Here is a 20,063-nt window from a genome sequence, read left to right on the forward strand (position 1 = left end):
CATCGACTTCACCAGTCTCAATAAGGCCTGCCCAAAGGACAACTTCCCGTTGCCGCGGATCGACCAAATAGTCGATAGCGCGGCTGGATGCGAAGTCATGTCACTCCTCGACTGCTTCTCCGGTTACCATCAAATATACATGAAGGAAGAAGACAAGGCTAGCACCAGCTTTATAATGCCCTTCGGCACATATTGCTTCATCAGAATGCCGGAGGGACTCAAGAACGCCGGGTCCACCTTTTCCAGGCTTACCAAGACAGTGCTCGACGGGCAGGTCAGCAGAAATATATTTACATATGTGGACGACATCGTCGTCGCCAGCAAGAGCAAGGCGGACCATCTCTCCGACCTCGCCGAGACATTCGCGAACATGCGAGACGCACGACTCCGTCTAAACCCGGAAAAGTGCGTCTTCGGCGTTCGCCAATGCAAAATATTGGGCTACCTGGTATCACACCGCGGCATCGAGGCCAACCCAACCAAGATTCAAGCCATCATGAACATGAGGCCTCTACAGTCCGCCAGAGACGTCCAGCGCTTGACAGGGAGATTGGCCGCCCTCAACAGATTCATCTCCAGATCCGCTGAGCGAAGCCTCCCTTTCCTCAAAACTCTCCGCGGTGCAAAAGACTTCGCTTGGGGACTAGAGCAGGCAGTGGCCTTCGCCTCATTAAAACAGTACCTGTCGGAGCTGGCAGTCCTTACAAGCCCCGACTCTTCACTACCTCTGTTGCTCTATGTTGCGGCTTCGCCGCATGCGGTCAGCGCGGCACTGGTGCAGGAGCAGACAGTCGAGGGCGTGATCAGGCAGTGCCCAATTTATTATGTCTCCGAAGTGCTGACGCCGTCCAAATGTAACATGACAGAGCTGGAGAAGATTGCCTACGCAGTCGTCATGTCTTCGCGCAAATTGCGCCATTACTTCGAAGCATTCAAGGTCCGGGTCACCTCAGACAGGGGGCTCGGCGAATTGTTCAGAAACCCGGAAGCATCGGTGAGGATTGCCAAGTGGGCGGCCGAACTCTCCGGATACCACATCAATTTCGAGCCCAGGACAGCCATCAAGTCACAAGTCCTGGCAGACTTCGTCGTCGACTGGACTGGGCCAATAACACAGCCGGACCCGTCCGCAGAAAAGGTTTGGACGATCCACTGCGACGGCGCTTGGTGCCATGCGGGGGCAGGCGCCGCGGCAGTCATCACCTCGCCAACCGGAGTCAAGCACAGATATGCGGCTCGCCTCAGCTTCGCTCTGGAATCCGACAGATGCACAAATAACATAGCAGAATACGAAGCAGTCATCCTCGGTCTCCGCAAGCCGAGGGCCCTTGGGGTCACCACCTGCATCATCAGAATGGACTCCAAGGTAGTTGCTGGCCAGGTCGAAAAAGACTATGCAGCAAAAGACCCTGCACTCATGCAATACCTCGCGGCTATCCGAAGTCTCGAGAGACAATTCAAGGGATTCACTTTGCAGCATGTGGACCGCGCCAAGAATGAAGAGGCCGACGCATTGGCCAAGGCTGCCGCCAGAGGCGAGCCCCTGCCCTCCGACGTGTTCTACCACGTCATCGGCACACCAACCGTCCGGAGCCCCGAAGGGCTCCAAATAACCAATGACAACGAGGGCCACCGAATAGTCAACCTTATCATGACCAAAGACTGGCGGGCACCAATAACTCTATTCCTACAGGGGTATTATCATCCAACCGACGTCAACGAGGCCAAGCGCCTCAAACATCGAAGCCGGGACTTCGCACTGATTGAGGGCCAACTCTACAAGAAGGGGGTCAGTCAGCCAATGCTCAAATGCGTCACCGAAACCGAAGGTGTCCAGATCCTACGCGAAGTCCACAGCGGTACCTGCGGCTCTCACGCAGGGCCAAGGGCCCTAGCTGCTAAGGTGATCTGCCAAGGTTTCTACTGGCCCACAATGATCTGCGCCGCGAATCGGGTAACAAGATCCTGCGAAGCCTGCCAGAAGTTTTCCCCTCGATCAGGCAGCCCTTCGCAATTTACAAAGCTGATCGCCCACACATGGCCTCTCCAGCGCTGGGGACTAGATATCGTCGGGCCCCTACCCACGGCTCAGGGGAACCTCAAGTTCGCCTTCGTCGCTGTCGAATACTTCACCAAATGGATCGAGGCAAGGGCTGTCTCCACAATAACATCAAAGACTGCCCAAAAATTCTTTTGGCAAAACATTGTCTGCCGCTTCGGAGTACCGTCCGAACTAACAGTCGACAACGGCAAGCAGTTTGACAGCCAAGATTTCAAGGACTTTTGCTTCTCCATTGGCACCAAGCTTGCCTTCGCTTCAGTCTATCACCCGCAGTCCAACGGAGTTGTGGAACGCGCCAATGGAAAAATCTTCACAGCCATAAAAAAGATGCTCCTCGACGAAAAAGGGCAAGTGGGCCGATTTGTTACCCGAGGCGGTCTGGGCACTGAACACGACTGAGTGCAGGGCGACCGGGTTCACTCCTTTCCGCCTTTTATACGGATCGGAGGCTATGACCCCACAAGAAATAAAACATGGGTCCCCACGAACAGTTCCTTCAGCCGTCCCCGACGTGGACGAGCCAACTTCCAAGGACCTCATCGATGGAGACCGAGTCTTCGCTCTACAGGCCCTGAACAAATACCAAGCCCAGACAAAAGCATGGCGCGACCACGCAGTCATCCCAAGAGAATTCAGCGAAGGGGACCTCGTACTCGTCCGGACAGCTCGGACAGAGTCCAGGGGCAAGCTGGAGCCCAGGTGGGAGGGCCCTTTCATTGTCAATACGAAGGCTTCCCCCGGCGCTTACAGGCTCATGACGCCAAACGGCGAAGACCTGGAGCACTCCTGGAACATAGACAATCTCCGCAAATTTTTTGTTTGACTCATCAGGGCCGATTCGCCCTTGTAACTCGCAAAAACAATTCTATTCTGGCCCGCACTCTTTTCCTCCCGGGGGGTGAGGTTTTTAACGAGGCGGGGCCATGTAATATACAAGCGAAGAATCCCCCGCAAAAACACGTCGAAAAAAGACCGCGACGACGGTCTTCGACATTCGACCAATACAAAGTCACCGCGAGGCTCAGCGCTGGCCACCCTCGCGTGCGACAACCCCGTGCACAAGTCGCCTACGGGTGCAGCCGGTCTAGCACAATAAGTGCGAAAACTCGAAGTCTATCGCGGAGACTTACCGTGCAGAAGTCGCCTACGGGTGCAGCCGGTCTAGCACAATAAGTGCGAAAACTCGAAGTCTATCGCGGAGACTTACCGTGCAGAAGTCGCCTACGGGTGCAGCCGGTCTAGCACAATAAGTGCGAAAACTCGAAGTCTATCGCGAAGACTTACCGTGCAGAAGTCGCCTACGGGTGCAGCCGGTCTAGCACAATAAGTGCGAAAACTCGAAGTCTATCGCGAAGACTTACCGTGCAGAAGTCGCCTACGGGTGCAGCCGGTTTAGCACAATAAGTGCGAAAACTCGAAGTCTATCGCGAAGACTTATCGTGCAGAAGTCGCCTACGGGTGCAGCCGGTTTAGCACGACAAGTGCGAAAACTCGAAGTCTATCGCGAAGACTTACCGTGCAGAAGTCGCCTACGGGTGCAGCCAGCCTAGCACGACAAGTGCAAAACACCGAAGTCTACCGCAGAGACTATCCGAGCAGAAGTCGCCTACGGGTGCAGCCGGGCTAGCGCAATAAGTGCGAGAAATCGAAGTCCTCCGTGCAGCAGTCGCTCAGGCGCAGCCGGACGAAGCATAACAAAAACGACCACACCAAACTGTACGAAGACCGACTACATGCGCGTCATTCCAGCATAACAAATACATTATACAAGCCATTACACATGCACAAGAGAGGGCATCACACTTTACATCGGCTCAACCTTCGGAATAATCCCCATCTCCCTATAGTTAAATAACATTATCCTAAGTTCCTCACCCGCAAAAAGACTTCGCAATTCCCCCTCACCTATACTCACGGCGGCCGGCACGGACAACAGTTCCTGTCGGTCAGCCCTACTCACTCGAAGCCGACCGCCGTCCGCCCCACTCACTCTACGCTTTGCAACCGCCCTTCGTCGCCTATGCCCAGCACTCGGACCCGGCACATCCTCAACATCCGCAGCGTGAGGTAAAGCCTCCGCTGCTGCCACATCCAAGGCCGCGAAGTAGTCCAAGTCCTCCGACGACTCAGTCCACTCAACCGAGCTCCCAGATTCAGAAAAATCAGAAAACTCAGATGTAGATCCATCACATTTATTACCACCATCCACGGTCGAAGCCGCCAAAAAATTAGTAGTGGCGGTTGCGTGTGCAGGCCCAAAATCTTGAACCTGCGCAGCAACCAAAATTCAGCAACATATCCAAAATTCCCTAACTACCCACACCCGCTACGCCACCTGCGAAAACCCAGCCGTCGCGGTTGCCTCCGCTGTCGCCTCCGCCGCCACCGTCGCAGGATCTTCAGCCCTCGGCTCAGCGGCTGCGGAGGCATTAGGAGCGCCTCCAACAGCCTCTGGGGGCGGGCCTCCGCCGGCCGCAGCGGCTACGGGGGCATCAGCAGTGCTTTCGGCAGTCTCCGTAGATGGCTCCAGGGCGGCCTCGGACACGGCCCCCGCCGGGTTCGACTCCGGGTCAGGCAGCGCGCTGTTCAACGCCCCGAAGTCATCCACCTTCTCGCGGCGCGCCGCCTAAGACACAGCACACAGATTCAGCAAACCCACACATAGCCCACATCCAGCAAATGTCAAACACAAGCCAAACGTTACCTGAGCCCTCGTCGTCTCGGCCCGCTCCCTGACCACCTCTCGACCGTGCGGGCCCCACATCCGGTCGTAGATGGCTCCGGCGGACTCCCTCACTACAGGGTCCTCAACCCTGTAGATATCACGCTCGAAGTCCTCGTCACTTTGGTCGAAGACCTCAAAGTGCCGGCACCCTTCGCGAGAGAGTGCGTTCATCGCCCCCTCGCAGGTGACCAGGGAGGCATAAGACATAAACCCCTCCACGACGGTGGGGAGCGACTGCAGCTCCTCCTGCACCCACTCCAGGCAGCGAAGTCCGGGCTCTCGGTCCGGCACTTCGAACTCAGCGGTCAGCGCGCCCAGCTCATGGTACGTATCCATAAGCTGCTTGCGTGTCCGCTCAGCCTCCGCGCGCGTCACGGCCTCGGTCCTCTCCACACGGCTCTGCAGGGCGCTGAGCCGCTCCTCCAACTGCGCGGCGCGCTCCCTGGCAAGATTGCCCTCCGCCCGCGCCAAATTGGCCTCCGCCAGCGCAGCCTGCGCCTTGGCGACGGCCTCATTGGCCTCCCTCCTCTCCTCCACCAGTTGGCGCCGGAGGTCAGCCTTCTCCCCCTCTAGCGCGGCCACCTTGTCCGCCAGCTTGCGGCACTTACTGTCGGCGGCCGATTTTTCCTGGACCGCATCTGCATGTTGCGTCCGAAGTCTCTCGACTTCGGCAGACACAACCGCCGTAAGGGCCCCTAACGCCGCGCGACCTACGAAGTCAGCTGCCTGCAAAACACACATAAGACCGCGGCCCAAGCAAAGCCGATAAAAAAAATCGAAGTCTAGCTCAATGTACCTGACTTAGCGCCTCCTTCATCTCCTCCAGCCGGCGGGACACAGCGCCCGCCTCGTCCCTGACAGCAGCGAGTGCCGGCATCTCGCCTCCGGCGCTCAGAGCACTGCCCTTCGCCTTCGGCACTGCCGCGGCCACCGTGGTCGCCGCGACAGGCGCAACAATAACAAGTTGGCCTTCGTCCGACCCTGCGACGTGTCAACGAATTTAAAAAAAACAAGCCAACGGCTTACCACCAAGATAGTCGTCCACACAAATATCAGTGGCGAAGTCGGCGACGCGCTTGCCCGGCGACGGCAACCCTCGGGCCGCCTTCGCGACCTCCGGCGCCCTGCTGGACGGCGGCACAGTCTTCGCAGACCTGGAACCACCGGCGCCAGCCGCAACCTCCGTCGCCCTGCTAGGCGTAGGGACGACCGACTTCGCTGCCAGCGGCGGCTTGCCTCCGCCAGGGGCAGCAACCTTCGTAGCCCCTCGCTGCCTCTTCGGCCTGGCTTCATGAAGCCTGACAACCGCCTGGCGCTTCTCTGCAGCTCCCTGGCGATCCTTGTCCATCACTGCCGACACAACAGCAGCAATATTCCGCCCGTAAGGAAACACTCTCCATTCACGAACCATGCGAGATGTAAAAAAGTCTTCGCCGGCCGCGCGGGGGATAGGAACATTCCTAGGCCACCGACCCCCGGTAACCCTCAGCATTCGCGTCGAAGACTCCCGGAGCTCGGGCGAAGACATCCTTCCCCCCGGGGCCGCGCATGTCCTCATCAATTCTCTGGCAAAACCATCGGAAACCCCAAGTCCTCCCATGGCAGTACCTAGTTTCCTCCTCTTAGAGGATGGGGCGATCGCCGGCGCAGGGTCGTCTCCAGACTCTACCACCGGTTTCTTCCCGCGGCGGTCCACATCGTCTTGGCCGAGATAGCCGTTATACGGAAGTCGATTCAATTCAAAAACCCTGTTCAAACGGTCATTCGACCCGCGGATATCCCAGCTACGCTGGCCCTCTGTCCTCGGCACGTACCGACCAACGATCCGCACCGCCCCATCCTCCGCCTCACGTACAAAGGCGGCCGGATCGCGGCTCTGCAGATCCAGCGCGAAGGCAGGACTTCGCACCAACTTCCCACCATGGGAAGGCATCTGGCGAGGGCACACTTCGCCCAACGCCCAGCCATGCGCTAAGGGCCATATCCCGTACGCCACAAATTCTTCAACCAAGTCGCCCACTGCTCAGGCCGGCGGCGCACCGAAGGGCCCCTTCGTCCACATCATCCTCCGCCACCTCAAAGGGCGGGTATGCTGAGTAAAAATGCGAACACATCTCAGACACGGGGAGCCCCTCATGGCCTTCGGCGGTACCCTCCGCGACGTAAAACCAAAACTCATGCCAATTGCCCCACTTGTTGCGGGCGCAAGGGACCAACTCGACTACCTCCATCGTGGTCTTGCCGGTCTTCGGCGTAAACGTATAGGACCCAAACTGAGCAACTTCATTTCCAATCATCCTCTTCTGCCAGTGCAGGCAATAGTACTTCGCGAAGACTTCGACTGATGGCTGCCCGCCGTACGAAGTCGTCGCCCAGACATACTTCGACAGAGCCACCACGGCATTCGAAGTCAACTGATGTATCTGAACATTAAATCTGCGCAGCACTTCCCCAACAAATCGGTGCGCAGGCAGGCGAAGACCGGCGGCGAAGAACGCCTCGAACACAACCAACTCGCCCTCCGGCTCGGGGACTTCCTTCGTCCCCGGGACACGAGCAACTCCGCCGCCAAAGTAACCCAACCGCTGCATGTCTTGCACGCGGACCGACGACATCCTCGACACGCCAAAATCCACCGTATCGCCGGCGCGCAACTCCTCCGCCATCGAAATGCTCAGCGTCTCCTCAGACGAGGCGGCGGCCGGCGGCGAGGCGTCGGCCGGCGGCGTAGCGGCAGCAGAAGAAGAGGAGGTCGGCATCGCTACGTACCGTCGGCGGCGGCGGGCGGTTTGCTTCACTCGAGCCAGATCTCCGGCGAACAAGAGCAAGGAGGGCAGACGAGCAGCAAGACGGTGGAAAAGGCGGCTAGGGTTTTCACGGAGCGCGGAAAGTGAAGTTCAAAAAGCACCGACCCCCGCCTCCTTTTATACACAGGGCGCGGCGCTTCGGGAAACCCGCCGTCCCACAGTACGGTGTCAATCAACGGTCATGTCAAAAACCCCCGCGGAACCACTTCGAGCGAGGGCAGCGTCTCCGCCATCTAGCGACGTCTTCGGCACCAGATGACTTTGTCGAACTGGTCCCTCGGAGGGCAAATGTTGGGGCGAAGGCAAAGACGCCACCCTTCGCTCGAGGCCGTCGCTGCTGTCGTTGGTGCAACGGAGTTAAAACGGGCTGGAACACCCTTCGCCCCGTACGACATCAGACGAAGGCCTGCGACGAGGTCATCCCACCGCGCGGACTCGTCCATCTCGGAGGCCCACGGGCGATCCGGCCCATTGTAACTGGCCCTGCGTGGCCACTGCGCGTTACGGGCCTAATTTGTAAAGGCATCCCTGTGATTACAGTCTGTAACCCTGCTTCATGGGAATATTCTGGGGATAACCTAGGTGTCTGAGGGCACATGCGTCCTTAACACGAGACGCTGGGCACTCAGATACCTATAAATACCCCCGCACAGTGCCCGTGAGAGGCCAGGTTTACAGAGCTATTGCCATCTCGCACGTGAGCCCTGTTTACGTCACTACTCCCCCCGTTGGATCCCCTTGCTGCAGAGAGCAAGTTCCAACAACCCACATTAGTGGAGTCGGGTGCCGTTCACCACGCGGCCAGAGATAGCTGCACCGGTACCGTGTCTTCATACTGTAGTAAGGGGTACCCCTGATTCAGGGTACCGACAATTACCTACGTACTCGGGGACGTAGGGAGAATAGCATGAAGCAGTATGTAGGACTTGTTTCGGCTGATTCTGCCATGCTTCAGCTTCAGCAAGCTCTTTCTGCTTCTGAATCATGACCTGGCACGTTCTTGTGGTGTGGCTTTTGTCTTCGCAGCAGAACAAACAAAATAGTCTCCTGGGCTGGTCTCCGTATCTTCCTCCGAAGCTTCTGCCCCCTCTGCCTCTTGGAGCTGGTGGCCTGAAGGAACTCTGTTGTGACCCTGATGATTGGGAGTTGTGCTGTTGCCTTTGGGGTTGGCTTCCCCTATCATCACTTGGGTTGGCGTTATGGATTGACCTGACATGCCTGGGGTGAAATCTTCCTCCGAAGACGCTAGCCATCTCAGAGTACCTGTAAGTTTCTTCCCTTCTTTGCCGGAAATCATTATCAGCTTTGATGTATTCATCCATTTTCTAGAGAAGCTTCTCCAAGGTTTGGGGCGACTTCCTTGCATAATATTGTGCCGTTGGTCCTGGTCTGAGCCCCTTGATCATGGCCTCAATGACAATCTCATTGGGCACTATAGGTGCCTGGGCTCTCAGTCGGAGAAACCTTCGGACATACGCCTGGAGGTACTCTTCTTGATCCTGTGTGCACTAGAACAGAGCTTGAGCGGTGACTGGCTTCGTTTGAAAGCCCTGGAAGGTAGTGACCAGCATGTCCTTTAGCTTATGCCAAGACGTAATTATCCCTGGCCGAAGAGAAGAGTACCAAGTTTGCGCTATGCTTTTGACTGCCATGACGAAGGATTTTGCCATGACTGCAGTATTGCCCCATATGAAGATATGGTTGCTTCATAGCCCATCAGGAACTGTTTCGGGTCTGAGTGCCCATCATACATAGGAAGTTGAGGTGGCTTGTATGATGGGGGCCATGGGGTAGCCTGCAATTCTGCTGCCAAGGGATAAGCATCATCAAAAGCAAAATTTCCATGATGAAAATCACCATACCATTCATCATCATTGTTTGAATTTTCTTGACGAAGCTCCCTATGTTGGGGCCTTCGGTCTTGGTCATCCTGGGTGAGGTGACACATTTCTTTGGCGGCCTCATCAATCTTCCTCTGGAGATCAGCAAGCCAAAGCATTTCTCTTTCTTCTTTTGGACCTGTTGATGGATAGCTTCGAGATCCCTGATTTCTTGGTCCAGTTCCTCCTCCTAAGGTGTTGGGCTGGTAGCCTTCCTCTTCTGGCTCCTAGCTTCGTGTACCGTTTCTTGATTAATGTCCAGTGCCTGCAGTGTAGTCCCTGGCGCTACTGTCTTCTTCGACGGCATGACGAAGGTCGATGCTTGCCGAAGGTGGTCTAATGAGTTCACCGGAGGTGGGCGCCAATGTTGGTCCTTGCTCTCGGATGCTATACATAAAAAACAAAGCAACACAATTGTTAATGATTAGGGACCTTCGTCCTTCGAAGCATTATCTCCCTTGGGATATAATGATCTTCAGACGAAGGTCATGAAGGGCATACCTTCACCATTTCAGTAAGCAAGGATGTAAACAGAGACATATGAAATACAAAGAGAATATGAACAATCATTTCAAATTATTGGACTATTTATATTCTTATTTTATAAACATGGATAAACATCAATAACATTTATATTACATTTGTACATTCGGTTTGACAGAAGGTGAAAAAGTGGGAGTGACGCGAGAGTGATTACAAGGCAGCGTGAACAGTACGATGTTACTGTTCATCTATTTATATGCATAGGACGCAGCCTGGACAAAATTACAATCATGCCCCTGACATTTACTGTTGACCGTAAGGCAAGCTATCGAGGACTAAGCAGTCTTTTCTCCTTTAGGTCGGTTTCTCCTTTCACCATCGTCATCGTGCCAAGCCGAAGCTCCTTCAGCCACAGCTTTGGAGCTAGCTTGTCCTTCCTTCAGACCACACATTCATACTATGCACACCTTCATCTCAAAGCCGAAGCCTCCTGTAACGGTCTGATACTAAAAAACATGTTAGTTGAGTTTTTAAGGACCTTCAGAAGAGGAAGGCCCCCAACACTAATGGATCGTGTGTTGCCTCCGCCCTCGCCCGCGCTCGCTGCGCGTCACGCGCTCTTCTCGCTGGCCTACGAAGCCCCGCCCAGACGTGAGCGCGTGCCCGTGCTCGTTGTGCGTCCCGCGCTCTCTACGTTCACTGCCCCTACGGACCCCCCGCCAAGCGCACTCCCATGCAAAAAATGGAGTGATGCTCAAACCCGCGTTATCCAACTCCAAACATCTGACGCCTACCACTAGACCACACATTTGTTTGTGTCTCGAAAGGAACGTTATTTAAATATGCATATACTAAAACTTGAAGATTTCAAAAATATAATCATGTTTGAATAAATATCTCATTGAATTAATATCCATCTATATGATACATAGAAACCGTAGCAAAACACGGACAACTGACTAGTATATATATACTATATTAAAACACTGGTTTCAACTGTCGTCTCGCATCTTCCCCTTCCCACTTAATGCAAAAATAAAGTAAAATTATGCATAAATGAGGGTTTGAACCTTGGTTTGTTAGCTTTTCATTCACATCAGTCTATAGATGTATAGAAAGCCCGGAGCATGAAAACCCGACCCGAAGCACATTTTTTTGCCTGATATGAGCCTGTTCCGGCTCGCTTTTATACGGGCCTGGGCCGGCCCAGCACGAATGAGCGGGCTGGACCCGAACAGGAAACTAAGCCCGGTGGGCTAGCCCGGCATGGCCCATTTACCTCTAAGCCTGTCAATCCCGCTTGTTTACACTATACCGTGGTTACCAGCCCGCTTAGCCCATTTTGTGGCCCACTTTTTTCGTGCTTACCGAGATAGCTAGGCCCGTTTAGGCCTGCAGTGGACCGGGCTCAAACAGGGAAACGAGCCCGCGGGCTTGGATGGCCCGGCCCGGTTTTCTAACCGTGCCTGACGGGCCGGGCCCAAAACGGGCTGAGCTTCACCAGGCCCGAGCTGGGCGGCCCGTTTGGAAATCTCTACATTAGTCTACTCATCTATATATAAGGTCAGCGTCCACACCCTAGCATGCCTCGCCCGCTCGCTTGTGCCCCCCCTCGCGCGATGCCCGCTGGCGTGACAGTCGCCGTCCTCCTCCCCCTTCCTCCGCTCCACCCTCCCTCTCCTCGCCTTTGTCGTTGGTACCAGACTCCTTCCCTTCCTCCTCTCCTTCACATCCCTCGCCAATATGCCTGTCGCCACCTCTGGCGCGTCGTCATCCCCACGCCCATTGTCATCCCCCGTCTCGCGCCCCCCTTCCCCCGTTGTCATCCGCAACCTCGCTCCCCCTCCCGTGATGGGGATCTGGGAGAAACAAGGCCACCACTGCAGATGGCCTCGACCACCCACATGCTCTCCTCTAGACCGATGTCGAAATCGGGGTGACGACATCATCCCACAGTGTCTCCCCAAAGCTAGGAGGCGACGACGGTGATTCCAAGTGCCTATGAGGTACGTCAACGAGCAAAGAGGCTAGGTCACCCCAGTAGTATAGGGTTCACGTCATGGAATCAGAGCGCTTCCTAGATCTGGTCATTGCCAGCATCTAGGCAGTGGTGGCGAAGAACGTCATCGGTTGAGGTCCTAGAGCGGTGCTGCAAATGGACCCGAAGTCCATCGACGAGGAGAGAGGCTCCATCGGGCGCCAGACGGTTTGTTCAGGTCAGACCCAGAGCACAAAGATTTCCACGGCCGTCGTCGTCATCGTTGTCGTTGTGAGGTTTGTGTCGTTGGAGCCCACAAGAAGCATCGAATGAGCGAATGGTTAATTCTCCATCTTGAGATCTCTATTCCCCATACATTGATGTGTGATTTGCTTGCCTCATATGCGACAATCTGGCCACTATTGTTGATTAGTTCGTGCAATGTGCCAAATCTTGTTGGTCTATAGGCAAATGAGGTTAAATTTCATCCAGAAAGGCAATACTTGGTACCTTGATTGAAGCTAATATGGAGGAGTGTGGTTTATTTTTAGTTCCCAAACAGGTTGCCAACATAGTTCTGTTACGTTCATGGAACTAGACTCGTATTTGTGAGCTTTCATATTTACACGAACTAATGTGATTGAAACACATTTGTGTTACCATACAAATCAGTAGGGAATGGTTGTGTAGAATTACAACACACATCTATTAACTAATGTAAAAAATAGAATGTACATGTTACTTCTGAGTCCATATGTTTGTATGATTGCAATTTCCATCCTGATTTTCCCTCCTAGATAATTAGTTTGGGCATTTCTTTTGATGTAGGCATTTCTTTAGCAGTTACCATAGACCTTAGTCCATATTTATTCGTTGTAACAAAAGGCTAAACAACAGAGCAGTATATGGCTTGATTTGTTCATGGTCCATATTTCCATTTTGTAAATATACATCAAAATGTGATGGTAGAGGAACACTTATTGCTACCCTTCCTTACCTAAAGTATTATCAGTGTAGGTATTCTATAATGATGTACCCTTTGCAGGATCTTATTGACATTTCGTGTTCAGTATAGTGTTTTAGATTGAAAGCAGTTCCTTCCTTGTTTGGCGCCCTTGGTTGTCTTGTCATAACCGAAGCACCATGTCTCCTTCTTGGAACCCCCAAGGTCGAACACGCCTCACATGGTAGCGTCGGAGTGATTGTTGGTACCTGGTCGAGTGGAGGAGTGTTATGTCCTGAGCCTCTTCCAGCTGGCCAAGCGAGTCTTCACGGTTGACCTGGTTGCTGCTTTCGTTGTATGCTCATACTCAGGGAGCCATGCTCTAAGTCTATGGGTAAGACGACCTCTACCCCATAGGCTAGAAAAAATGGCGTGAACCACGTGGCCCAGCTCGAGGTTGTCCTTAAACTCTGAATCACCGAGGAGAGCTCGGTAAGCCATCTTATTCCAAACTTGTTTAGTTCATTGAAGACTCTTGGCTTAAGGCCTTGTAAGATCAAGTCATTGGCACGCTCTACTTGCCCATTTGTCCTAGGATGAGCCACGGTTGACCAGTCTACGTGGATGTGGTGGTCAATGCAGAAGCTTAGGAATATCTTCCTTGTGGACTGTGTGCTGTTGTTTGTGATGATGGAGATGGGGACCTCGAAGTGATGGATGATGTCTGTGAAGAACGCTACCGCCTGCTCGGATTTGATGCACTCCCCATGCCACGCGCGCACCGGAAACCTTTGCCCCGCGACTCTGTTACACTGCAACGCAGGACCCACCCGTCAGCTCGGTCATCTTCTCCGTAACGAACGCCGCCGCCGTCGCGAGCTTCATCGCTTCTGATGCCGCCTTTTGCACGTGGGTAGTTGTGGACCGAGTCCCTTGGGGATAAATAGGATTTCCGCGTCCCGTTTCGCTCCTCACGCCCAGCTGTGTGATCCCGTCGTGTTCGCCCGGGGAGGAGAAAGTGGGAAAGAGAGAAGCGCTCCATCGTCGCCTGCCTATTCCATCGATTGGTGTGGCTTAGGGACCAGGGAGGGGCACCGGATTTGCGCGCAGGCGTGGCTCGTGCGTGCGTGGTTTAGGCAAGCCATGTCGTCGTCTCTAGCGGGGGCGATTGCTCACCAGCGCTGTGTCGTCGCCGCGGAAGCACTGCGCGGGGAGCAGCTTCACCAATCCTCCTAACACCGGTAATAACCCTCCCATCATGTTCACTGTCGTTCTCTCATGGATCTGCGCTAGAAATCTTGTAGGGGCTCACTCTAGGGCCCGGAACAGGACGCACGACGGCGAAGCTCCACCGTGAGGTGGGATGGCGCCGCCATGCGAGTCTGCCAAGTTGGGGCGATAATCGTGCGCCATCGAATCATTGGCGGACGACCCAGATTAGATGTTAGGTTACCGTTTCGCTTGGTCTGGTCAGAACCGTCGATCTGTTGATAACCGACTGAGATTAGATTTAGGGTATTTTAGATCTGGGTCATCGAGTTGGGATCGGATGGCTCCTGGCGTGTACCGGTTCACCGCGGCTCAGATCTAATCTATAGCGTCCATTTGCGATCGTGCGACCGAGATTACAGGATACCCCTTCGCCGTGGCAATCTTTGTAAAGAGCCCCTGTACTTTTCCGTAAATAACCCGCCGTCCACACAGGCTGTTCACAGAGTCGTAGAAATTTTTACGCATGGGCCCCTGACCTTTTTAGAAATCAAGGCCTAGTCCCGAGAGGATTAAAAATGGAGAAATAATTATAGAAATTAGTTTTTAATATAAAAACAAAACTAGAAACTTGTAAAATGCATAGAAAATTCATTTCTAATCCAAATTGATCCATTCGAATTTCTAAAATTCTTTAATGTTAATGTCTATCACCTAGAGTCTCTGTTTTGACATGAAAACAGAAGGAAAATTTATTTCTCATTTAATCCTATTTCAAGCACATTAAACCTTTAGGAATTCATAACTTAAAATATATAACTCCAAATTTAATGATTCCAGTTCCAATGATCCTATTTTAATGTCTAGATTATTATTGTGTATTTTAATTACATGTTTGGTGTGATGTTAATTTTTGCTATACTATGTATGTATTGTGTTGAAGCGAGTTGAAGCGAGTAGACGAGCAAGCCACTGTGGATTCTGAGGTTCAACAAGTAGAAGTAGCTGAGCAGGAGCTCATTGAAGGCAAGTTGTGCCCTTGATCCACTTTTGTTACCCAATAATATTCTTTATTATCACTATTCAATGCATATGTTTAATTTTGATGGGACCCAATAGGTCACCCTAGTCTGTTTATCCTTTTTACCTTGTTACCCCTGAATCACATGGGTAGTTTTTGCTATTGCTTTATATGGTTTTGGGATTAATATTTCATTATATCTATGCTCCAGTTATTTTGCTATTCTATTTATGTTCATGTCAAGATCATTAATATTAACTAGAATAGGAGGCACCCTTTCGGGCGCCCTAGCAGAACAACTCTTGGGTTTATATCCAGACCATACACCTTTAAAGAATTTGTGTTAAAATTTGTAAGTTTGGATTCCGACACAAATAAAATGCCCAAGACTGTGATTAAAATGACAGGGTCATCAAGGCAAGCTAAATGCAATGAATGAAAATAAAATTTTGAATCAGTGCATGTTGTTCACCCAGGTTCACTAAGCTTGTTTTAGTAGGCCTGCTAAACAAAAAATGAAGGTTTGCTTTCATCCAACATCTGTAAGGAGGATACAAACTAAAGTAAAAAAATAATTGAATAGCAGCGTTAGCCATTAGACCTCCCTCTACCAGGCAACCAAATTTGCTCAGTTCAGGTGCCGGACAGCTTTTCAGTTGATGATTGTGTTTCACTGTTGTTGCCTGCTATTGCCTAACATGTTTGAAGAGTTCAGCTACCATGTTCCACGCCTCCCAGATCTTGTGTTTCAGCTGGTGATCATAAACTGTTCAGTCGGTGATCTTAATTTTCACACCTACCATGTTCAGCCGGTGATCATGTGTTTCAGCTGCCAATCTTCAGTAACATGTTTGAACAGTTTAATTGCTGAATAGTTTGAAGAACACTGCACACCAACAAACAGTCAGTTGTTGCCTGCTGGAGAAGGTGACACTGAGATTTGCATGGATCCTCCAGTCAGTGGATCACAATCACATCATCTCAGGATTAGGTTTCAGAATGCAGAGAAACTGGGTTCATATACGATTCATGTTTATATATACTTAACATCTTGAATTATATACCATTATCTACTCCTAAAACAAGATCACAAGCTCAGGTTCTATTGCCTTTTCAAGAGGACCAGGAATTATATATGCCATTTTGAAGCAGGATTAGGTTTCAGAATTCAGAGAAACACATGATCATCGGCTGGTGACAACTACTGCAGATTAGCTTGCACAGATCACCATTATCTACTCCCTCTAACACAAAAGTTTGTCATTTCTCATTCTTTAATGAGTCAGCCATTTTAGGTTTGATCAAATATAAACATAAAAGGTTAGTACTAACATTTGTAATAACACCTACATGATGGAGCGGTGGTGTCACTGCATTCTGTTCCTTTATTCTTTCTAGCTAGTGGCTTCTTGTTGTCATAACGTTCCAAATAAGAGAATAAATAAATCAGCTGGTATCACAGAAAGATTCTAGGAGAAATTGAACGCAAAGCTTCTTTTTTTCCTTAATAGGAAAAGGTGCAGCTAAACGAGGGCTGCCTAAACAAATAAATCAGCAAAGACAAACATTTGAGGGTTGAGAGGCTTCCATGAGGACAAGTGGATAAGGATCTAGGCAATTTAAGTGAACATTAAATCAAGCATGCCAATGGAATTTATAGTTTCACCGAAAACCAAATTCTAAAGTACCATATCCCCTCTTTTCCATTTAGATTCAGAAAATCCACACTCCCTGGTTATACTCCTACTGTTTATCTGAAGAACTTTGTCTTCTCACCTGAAGAACAAAAAACTGGACAAATAAATCAGCAAAGACATAGATATTTCATTTTAAGAAAAAAAAACTGGACAACATTTTACCTCACATGAAGAACTTTGTATTCTCATTTACATCAGTTCTCCTACTGTTTGCCTGCTAAGATCTATCCGGCACAGTAATCTAGCGTCCGTTTCTTGACAATAAATTATTGTATAAATTTGCAGTAGCTTACCTGCCTTGTTTGCATCTCGTTCACTTGTGTGGTCACCACTGCAGCTACTCAAGGCAATACTGGAGAAAATTTGACGACCACTGACATGAAGACATGTAAAGCTTCGCATGTTGATGACCAAGAAAATAAATGTCAAAAGCAGGAACTTGGAACTTATTGAGTCAAGTAAATAATTTCTTCATGAAATGCTTGTGTACATAGACTGTAAAAAAATCATATGAAACACTCATCTCGGATTCATACGCCAATTAAATCATACAAACTGGTTGTGACCTTGTGGTTATATGCTACAAAATATAATGGGAATGTGCAGATAATAAAAACAATTTTGTTATATTTCATTCCGTTTACACGACTGATAAGATATAGTTCATCGGTAAGTGCTGCTTTCTTGGGTACAACATAGAAATTATATCCAACTAAATGCCTAAGCGTGTTGGTGTTCTTAGATTTAAATAAAAGGCCACGATCTGATGAACTGGTTGGATATAATTTACAAATTTATTAAATAAAAGGCCACAATCTAGGGTACGCATCATTTGGAACCTAAATGAACGATAAAGTATATCGCATGATCTAGTTGTGATCTAGTCTGCCATGGACGCAAAGATGAAGGGGAACAGTAATTTTATTCCATACTGGACTCGGATGCTTCGTGAGAAGTAGGGGGTGCCTCGGTGACGCCGACGACTTGCAGATCTGATGTCCGGTGATGGCGCTTCACTTGGTTGCTCTCGACCGATCGAAGGGGAGGGGGAACCCAAACCCCTTGCCGAGGCTCCCCCTCGTTGCCGCCTTCCTTGGGGATAGACAGCTGCAGCGGGCCGTGGCACCTTGTGAGCGCCGCCATGAAATGTGAGATTACAGAGAACAATAAACAATCTTATGTTATAACTGAACACCGACGCAATTTTTCTTAACTAAAAGAACCCAAGCCTCTATTGTCTTTCTCCAAACCAATTGGTGAAAGTTGCAGCTCAATAATTAAATTTAATCCACCAGACAGCTAGGGCATCAGAGAAACATACTTGAAACCAAAAGGCAAATCTAAGAAAAAGTAACCTAGGGCGTTCTTGGGGGCAGTACGAGGAGGAAGGCGACGGGGTGGGGAGCGGTCCACCTGCACGCGGCCATGAAGGGGAGCTGGGAGGAGGGCAGCGCTAGCGGCTGCATCTCGAAGAAGAATAGGGCGGCGACGGCGCATGGAGGAAGAAGGTGTGGCGGCGCCACCGACTGCAGCGTGGCCCAGCGTGTGACAGTGCCCGTGGGAGACGACGGCGTGCGGTTCTCGTTGGCGAAGGGCGTCGCCGCTTGCTGCCGTCGACGAGGCGACGGTTTGGGGAGTGCGACCGCGTGGAGGAGTTGGAGAGGCGCGGGGTCGAGGCCTCGAGAGGTTGAGAGGCACGAAGAGCTGACTTCCCCTGCGCGTCGGCACGGACGGGACGCAGTCGACGGCGAGGTGAGCGGTGGGTGCGTCGACAGTGGAGAGATCGGAGAAGGGGGCGTGGTGTGGCCGTCAAGGGCAAACGCTAGAAAGTTCGTGTCGGCGTCCGTGATAGACGACTGAAAAATTTGCGTCCGTGAGGAGAGATTTCGCGTCCGCGGAGCTTGCACGTGTCGGCATGTTCAGGCTGCGCCGTACGCGGGAAGCGCTGAAGTATAATTTCGGGTCTGTGGTGTGCGGCCACGCGTTGGCTCGCGCGCGGCCGAGAGCGCGTGAAACGCGGGGAGAGACTGAAATCCGAGCGCCTTTTAACTAAAGGTAATTGGAACATGGAGCTTAACTTGAGAAACACGTGCCACCACAAGGGTTTAATGGGACGCCCTTGGCCAACTAACTAGGAAAGATAGTGGAAGACTACCTTACCCGAAAGGGGCAAGGGCAGTAGGGGATTGCATGCAAGGAGGTTCTCGGGTTGATTTTGCTGCGATGGCGGTCAGACGGGGGATTCTTGCAAGTGCTCTTCCCATAAACTGTAGCGGGTTTTCGGAAGCTAGTGGAACTTTGTAAAGGCCTCGTAGTGGATCCCTAGCCATTCACCTCGGTAGTGTCTAAGGGTCTAGCTAACCCTGGCAACATGGGATACACGACTTGTGGGTATAGGGTACAACCTCTCAGAGTGTAAAACTGGTATATTAGCCGAGCTCACGGTCACGAGCAGCTCAGGACTCTCCGATGATTAATTTATGGAACTTAAATTTAATTTGACATTTGCATCGCATTTGGGATTATTTTACTATTACTTTCTTTATTATTATTAAGGTTTGGTATTTACTTACACTTAGTAATTGCTAATAAAATTTTGACTAACTTATAAAAGCAATGCTCAGCTTCAACATTTTACTTTGTTGATCAGCCTTACACTTCATGAACTCCCACCTTTGGTGAGTTCATGCCACATTATTCCCCACGACTTGTTGAGCTATGAACGTATGTGAGCTCACTCTTGCTGTCTCACACCCCCCACAGGAGAAGAACAGGTGGTCGAAGAGGAGCCGCCTAACACTGAGGCATTCGACTTGATCTAGGTGGCGTCTCCCAGTCAGCTTTCTAGCACCAAGGATGGATTTTAGATCCTGCTATATTTATTTCTTATTTTGTAAGACTTTCGCTATGTAATAAGTACTCTGATTATTGTGACATTTATCTCTATACACTATGTGATTATATATGTTGTCTTCTTTGGTGCATGTATGAGATGCACCCGACTTTGTTCCTTAAATCCGGGTGTGACAGAAGTGGTATCAGAACAAATGTTGACTGTAGGATGAAACCTAGATAGAAATGGACAAACCTTTACCTACTTATCTTACTCTGATTCATTCTATACTTACCTTACTCTGATTCTCTCTATACTTATCTTGATCCTATCTCACCTTTTGCTGTTCCACTCTGATTACTCTTATCTTTTCTACTCTAAGACAAGATGGATTTCACACCTTGGAATCCTACACTTATGATCTT

The 20,063-nt window shown here is 51.1% G+C and overlaps 1 long non-coding RNA gene across 1 annotated transcript; it reads right to left on the minus strand.

Moving 5' to 3' along the window:
• Positions 1-15,522: 15,522 nt before the first annotated feature.
• On the minus strand, positions 15,523-18,092 carry LOC109939980 (uncharacterized). The gene is made up of 2 exons (XR_002262478.2): positions 17,738-18,092; positions 15,523-17,199 (listed from the first exon to the last, which is right to left on the minus strand). It is a non-coding gene; the product is annotated as an uncharacterized lncRNA (long non-coding RNA).
• Between the last annotated feature and the right edge of the window lie 1,971 nt (positions 18,093-20,063).

This window comes from Zea mays, chromosome 5 (assembly GCF_902167145.1).
Source record: "Zea mays cultivar B73 chromosome 5, Zm-B73-REFERENCE-NAM-5.0, whole genome shotgun sequence".
In the NCBI taxonomy this organism is placed as follows: domain Eukaryota; kingdom Viridiplantae; phylum Streptophyta; class Magnoliopsida; order Poales; family Poaceae; genus Zea; species Zea mays.